We start from the raw sequence: 7,500 nt of genomic DNA, 5'->3' as shown, positions 1-7,500 counted from the left end.
AACTAGAACCATGAAAACTCCCTTGAAAACCCCAGTAACTTCCACTACAGCCTGTTAAACTAGAACCATGAAAACTCCCTTGAAAACCCCAGTAACTTCCACTACAGCCTGTTAAACTAGAACCATGAAAACTCCCTTGAAAACCCCAGTAACTTCCACTACAGCCTGTTAAACTAGAACCATGAAAACACCCTTGAAAACCCCAGTAACTTCCACTACAGCCTGTTAAACTAGAACCATGAAAACACCCTTGAAAACCCCAGTAACTTCCACTACAGCCTGTTAAACTAGAACCATGAAAACTCCCTTGAAAACCCCAGTAACTTCCACTACAGCCTGTTAAACTAGAACCATGAAAACACCCTTGAAAACCCCAGTAACTTCCACTACAGCCTGTTAAACTAGAACCTCCAAAACACCCCAAAACAGACAATTTACCTCAAAACACTTGCAAAAACAGCCCTAAAACACCTCCAAAACACCCCAAAACACTCCCAAACACACAAGCAGAGGAGTGTAGTGAATTAATAAGTGAAAGAAAGCAAGAAAGTGTAAAGGAACAGATGATAATGAAAAAAAAGTGATTTAAATGAGATTGTCAAGATGTTTTGATGGTTTATGGTAAGGAAAATGATAGAATGGGTTTGTAATGATGACAGAAAGGAAGGAATAAGAGGGAAAAGTAAAGAAATGAGGAAAGGAAAAAGAAAATGATGCTTTACCCACACTGCACCTCTCTTTAACCACATTCAGAGACACAAGGAAATACAAACAAATAACAAAACAAGCAAACAGAAAAAATGGAGCTCTATAGGAATATAAATAAGAAATAAAATAATGCATAAGAAAATAAAAAGCTAAAAAAAGTAAACAAACAAAATATTTAACACCACCACAACACCTTTAAACACCCTCAAAATACCCCAAAATACACAAACACATCCCAAAACACTCCAAAAAAACACCAAAACACCCTCAAAATACCCGAAAACACACCAAAACATCCCAAAACACTCCAAAAACACACCAAAACACCCTTAAAATACCCCAAAACAACCCAAAAACTCCAAAAACACATCAAAACACTCCAAAAACACACCAAAACACCCTTAAAATACCCCAAAACAACCCAAAAACTCCAAAAACACATCAAAACACTCCAAAAACACACCAAAACACCCTTAAAATACCCCAAAACAACCCAAAAACTCCAGAAACACATCAAAACACTCCAAAAACACACCAAAACATCCTTAAAATACCCCAAAACAAGCCAAAAACTCCAAAAACACATCAAAACACCCTTAAAATACCCAAAAAACACTCCAAAAACACACCAAAACACCCTCAAAATACACCAAAACACCACAAAAACACTCCAAAAACACACCAAAACACCCTCAAAATAACCAAAACACCACAAAACACTCCAAAAACACATCAAAACACCCTCAAAATACACCAAAACACCACAAAACACTCCAAAAACACACCAAAACACCCTCAAAATACACCAAAACACCACAAAACACTCCAAAAACACACCAAAACACCCAAAAACACCCCAAAAACATACAAAAACACCCAAAAACACCCCAAAAATACCTGAAAACACCTTCAGAACAATGAAATGGAATAAAACACAAAATAACAATAACAAAAAAACAAAAACAAGAAAACAAGCTGCAATATAGAACAGCAGGAACACAAACAAACACACACACACCCTACAAACAAACAAACAAACAAACAAACAAAAATAAATAAATAGATAACAGGATAAAAAAAAATGAAAAAAATAATCATAAAACCAAACTAGAAATATACAAACCAATACAAAACGCAACATACCCACATACCACCAAACAAGACAGAGTGGAACCTCGCAGGGACGCCGATGATATGCTGGTAACAAGTCACACAGGAGAGCACAGAGGAATACAAGCCGCTGGAGTCGTGCTTGGAGTAACAGTCAAAGAGAGCAGGAGACAGAGGCACCACCACCGTCAAGCCGACCAGGTCCAGGATCACACTGCTGAATGCCACCTTGCTTCTCCGCACGTTCTTCTGTGGGTGTTAGGTTAGGTTAGGTTAGGTTAGGTTAAGTTAGGTTAGGTTAAGTTAGGTTAGGTTAAGTTAGGTTAGGTCAGGTTAGGATAGGTTAGGTCAGGTTAGGATAAGTTAGGTTAGGTTAGGTTAGGTTAGGTTAGGTCAGGTCAGGTTAGGTTAGGTTAGGTTAGGTCAGGTCAGGTTAGGTTAGGTTAGGTTAAGTGAGGTGTTTTTAATCTTTAATTTTATCTCAGCATTTTTTTCTTGTAGTATTTAGTTGGCTTTGAGCAGTGTCCCTCCTATATATATAAAAAAATAAAACAAAATGAACAAATAAATAAATAAACTAAAACAATAAAACGTTTACAACTTTGAATCACTTTCCCGACACACTTGTGCATGGAGGCAGTGTTGCATGAGCCTTGACTGACAAATATTGCAGCGCGTTGACAACCACACACTTCACACCTCAGCTTAGCAACACACACCAACACAACACCCTGCTCACTTTCTCCTTGATGTCCGCAGCCTGTACCGCCCCTCCGTCCCTGCCGTCCACCTCACCACCGCTGCTGCCGCCACCGCCATCGCTGCCGCCAACCTGCTTGCCGGATCGGAGGGTTGCCGTTGCTCTGAAAGTTACGTTAGGTTAGGTTAAGTGGGGCCGTGGGAAGAGGATGCAGGTTAGGTTAGGTTAGGCTAGGCTAGGTTAGGTTAGGGTAGGCTTCTTTAGGTTAGGTTAGGTTAGGTTAGGTAAGGCTTGGCTAGGTTAGGCTTGCTTAGATAAGGTTTGGCTAGGTTAGAATTGCTTAGGTTAGGTTAGGTAGAGTTTGGTTAGGCTAGCTTGGGATTATGACACGAGATAGCCAGTCTTGGGGAGGAGGAAGCACCAGACAGAAGTTCGGGTAGGCTTCTTTGGGTTAGGTTAGGTTTGGTTAGGGGCAGCTGAGGAGTGTGAGGCTCCACCACATCAGGTTAAATTTGAGGTAATATTTGAGTCATTTTCTCACTCACCACCAAAATTTTCCCACTGTAAAAACTTTAATATTTTTTTTCTGAAGGCTACAACGAAAGACAAGGCAACACACACACACACACACACACACACACACACACACACACTGCATAAGCATCTGTACAACGAAAGACAAGGCAACACACACACACACACACACACACACACACACACACACACACTGCATAAGCATCTGTACAACGAAAGACAAGGCAACACACACACACACACACACACACACACACCAGAAACACCTAGAAACACATTTTTCCTCCCCAAAAACACCCATAAACAATTTTCCTCCCCAAAAACATCTAGCAAGACAATTTTCCTCCCCAAAAACACCCAGAAACAATTTTACTCTCCTAAAACACCTAGAAAGACAATTTTCCTCCCCTAAAACAACCCAGAAACACAATTTTCCTCCCCAAAAACACCCAGAAACACAATTTTCCTTCCCAAAAACATCTAGGAACACAATTTTCCTCCCAAAAACACCTAGAAGCACAATCTTCCTCCCCAAAAACACCTAGAAACGCAATTTTCCTCCCCAAAAACACCCAGAAACACAATTTTACTCCCCAAAAACACCTAGAAGCACAATTTTCCTCCCCAAAGAACACCTTCAAACGCAATTTTCCTCCCAAAAACACCTAGAAGCACAATCTTCCTCCCCAAAAACACCTAGAAATGCAATTTTCCTCCCCAAAAACACCCAGAAACACAATTTTACTCCCCAAAAACACCTAGAAGCACAATTTTCCTCCCCAAAGAACACCTTCAAACACAATTTTCTTCCCCAAAAACACCTAGAAGCACAATTTTCCTCCCCAAAAACACCTAGCAACACAAATTTTCCTGCCCAATAACACCTAGCAGCACTATTTTTCTCCTTTTAATACTCAAAAAACACAAATTCGGCCCAGAACAGCTATTTCTATTAACAGTACTCAAAGAAAACACTGATTACCGGTCAGAAATAGCTCAAAAACATTAATTTCTACGCAAAAAACACTGAAAAAACACGTGATTTCCTTTCAAAACACCCCAAAAAAACATACATTTCTACCCAAACACACTGAAAAACATGCGACTTTCTTTCAACACATCAAAAAACACACATTTCTAGCCAAAAACATTTAAATAACACTGAATTTCCTTTCAAAACACCCCAGAAGAGACACACACCTACCCAAGGACAGCGAAAAAACAACAATTTCTACCCAAACAAACTTGAAAAACACCAAAATCTAAAAAAAAACACAAAAAAATAAAAAAAATATATAAAAAAAACATCCCCTGCCTTTTTAAAACGCCACAGAAACGAAGAATTCACTCCTCTTTCTATTCTTCTCTATGCATGAAAACAGCTGGAAAATATAGGAAATAACACTAAATACTGATGGAAGGGCACTGGCAGGTGGGAAGGTCCAGGGTCTCGGTCCCCGGATGAAGGCGGCTGATGACGTCACGTCCGCCATATTTACGTTACGCAAATGATTTTGAAAATGACCCCTCGCAAAAATGGAGCTATGCCGGAATGCTTTACATATTATGAAAGGGCATAATTTTAAATTAATTCTGGAGATATAAAAATATTCCAAGCTTCAGTAATAATAAAGCTATATTTAAATAACTATATGAAAAAGTGTTCGAACAAACACGATAAAAAAAAACACTCCAAAGTCCACAAATCTCATTTCTCACGAACACAATACACTTTAAAAAATCGAAACTATTTTTACAAACAATCAGAAGTTAACCGGAAGCTGAAATAAATAAATAAATAATTTATAAATGTCGACTTTTTGAGTTTTCAACGGGTCTAAAACCCCTCTAAAAGTCCACGTATTTCACTCAAAAGCATCATAACATATTTAAAAAACAATAAACGATTTTTTGAGCCCATAAAATCTTGCCTAGCGGCTGAAATAAAAAATTATGTTTGGCGGTATGAAAAATTTAACGGCAAACAGCAACACTTATTTACGCTGAAACAACCTCATAATCGACATGTTTCCCTTAACACTCGCACGCAAAACACTCAAAACACCACCAAATATTTTTACAAACCATAAAATCTTAGTTAAAAAGCCTAAATATATAAGTTAAGAAAATAGAAAAAATATTGGAACCCGGGGTAGACTCTGGCAATCCATCATGGCGGCCGCGGGAGGGCTGGGAGGGGGCTCAGATAAAAACAAGGTTGGCTATCTCTCTTTCCTTATTATTTGTGGTTGTTATGAAGGTTATTTCTCTGTTTTCTGGATTAATTTCAGCTGTGTGTATGCGTGTGTGTGTATATATATGTGTGTGTGTGTGTGTGTGTGTGTGTGTGTGTGTATATATATCTATGTGTGTGTGTGTGTGTGTGTGTGTGTGTGTGTGTGTGTCCGCCTCTATTCCATGATAAATAGCATTATTTTCTCTTCTCTTCTCCCCTTTTGCTATTAAGTATCAAGTATTTTCCAGGTATTTCCAGTGTTTTCCAGGTAGTGTCGTAGGTTGAAGCCAGACCTCTGCTACCTGTCACTACTAAACTCACCTTAATTGACCTCCTGTGCCTCTGTGGTCCCGTTCCCTGGTGTTTAAATGAAAAGAGGACACACACACATCCGCACTGCACGGTGTTTCCCAGGTACACTGAGGAAGACAATAAAAAATAATAAATAAATAAAAAAAAATCCCAAAACGCCTGGAGCAGTCTGCCTCCCTCCCTCGGTGAAGGAGGTGGAAACAAGCGGACCCTCACCATGGGGTACAACCGGATACTTTAATTATATGGCAGGAAATGCGAGGGTACATTGACTTTATAAGCGAATAGAAATGAAAATATGTCACTTGAAGCACTGTGAGGTGTTAAGAGAGAGAGAGAGAGAGGGAGTCGGTTCCCGCGCCAAATAGCCTATCACTTATAATTAAACCTTTAAATTGACGGAAACTCGAATAAAAGCATAGAAAACGAGAGGACTGAGTTTATAAGCGAACCTTAAAATTAATTAGAAGTTATGAAAGACACAGTAGACTGTTTATAATGATACTGAAGACTGAAAGAGTGAAAGGGTTAGCCTATCACTCACAATTTAACCATAAATTAATGAAAACTCCAATAAAATCATAGAAAACGAGTTAACCAATATCTTCACTCTTTCACCACTATTCTGTCCACCTCCGCAATGCAAGAGTCAACCAGTATATTCAGTGTTTCACCACTATTCTGTCCACCTCCCCAATGCAAGAGTCAAGCAGTATATTCAGTCTTTCACCACTATTCTGTCCACCTCCCCAATGCAAGAGTCAAGCAGTATATTCAGTGTTTCACCACTATTCTGTCCACCTCCCCAATGCAAGAGTCAACCAGTATATTCACTCTTTCACCACTATTCTGTCCACCTCCCCAATGCAAGAGTCAAGCAGTATATTCAGTGTTTCACCACTATTCCATCCACCTCCCTAATCAGTGTGTATCTGGCTGTGGTACATAAGCATATACAAAGGAATATTTCAAAGATAAGGGTGTGATTGGCTAACCTAACACACACACAACAATTGGTTCTGCTTCAAATTGATTTACTAACAATGTGTCTGTGATATATATGCACTGCCAAGAGCTTGTATAAAGACTATGCTAACCTAACCTAACACACATATAATAAAATAAACAAATGTCATAGGATACATTTTTTATTTACAGATAAAGTATATTTACAACACCACACAATGAAAAACATGAATACGATGGCTCAATCTATATTTACGTGGACTCTTGCAACCAAAACACCATGATATTCTGCATCACATGATAATAATAATAATAATAATAATAATAATAATAATAATAATAATAATAAGGTTAGCATGAGGAATGACTGATTATAATTCAACCAGCATTGGCAGATTTTATGATGAAATGTTGTTACAAGGTTTTATAGGCCTGTACCATCACCAGTTCATTAATATAGGCTGTTTTTGAGGAGGCAGAGGCCAAGAGAAGGAGAGAGAGAAAGGTGTTAGGCAATAAACAAAAGAATAATCTCATTTCACCTCACCTCTATCTCTCTATACCTCTCTAACTTGTCTACATTTCTCATTATAAATATTTTTGAAAGTTTAAGCTGCGAGAGAGACAGGAATAATGTCACTTCATCTCACCTCTCTCTCTCTCTCTTCACCTCCCTAACTTGTCTAAATGTTGATATTTTTAGAGGTTCAAGGGAGACAAAAGGTGATATGAGATGTTATGACAGAAAATACATAGGAATATTCTCACTTCATCTCACCTCTCTCTCTCTCTCTCTCTCTCTCTTCACCTCCCTAACTTGTGTCACAGTAGATGACAAAGAAGAGGAAGAAGTTAGTCAGTTTGTGGGAGTTTTGGGGATGAGTTAAGTTAATCCCATTACGTCACACTGATGGAATGCCCTTAGGGAAACGTA

At 38.6% G+C, this 7,500-nt stretch overlaps 1 long non-coding RNA gene across 4 annotated transcripts in view; it reads right to left on the bottom strand.

The window, feature by feature from the left end:
- The window catches only part of LOC135097031 (uncharacterized), an 8,021-nt gene extending 3,483 nt beyond the window's left edge, over positions 1-4,538 (bottom strand). Inside the window, exons 1-3 of one of the 4 annotated variants that reach the window (XR_010265306.1) lie at positions 4,368-4,538; positions 2,558-2,681; positions 1,852-2,067 (exon numbers count right to left, since the gene is read on the bottom strand). This is a non-coding gene — a long non-coding RNA (uncharacterized LOC135097031). The remainder of the gene's footprint in view (positions 1-1,851; positions 2,068-2,557; positions 2,682-4,367) is intronic. The other 3 variants (XR_010265308.1, XR_010265307.1, XR_010265309.1) reach the window with 3 other exon arrangements.
- Between the last annotated feature and the right edge of the window lie 2,962 nt (positions 4,539-7,500).

This window comes from Scylla paramamosain, unplaced genomic scaffold, assembly GCF_035594125.1.
Source record: "Scylla paramamosain isolate STU-SP2022 unplaced genomic scaffold, ASM3559412v1 Contig11, whole genome shotgun sequence".
Classification (NCBI taxonomy): domain Eukaryota; kingdom Metazoa; phylum Arthropoda; class Malacostraca; order Decapoda; family Portunidae; genus Scylla; species Scylla paramamosain.
This window is presented reverse-complemented; position numbering and strand designations above follow the sequence as displayed.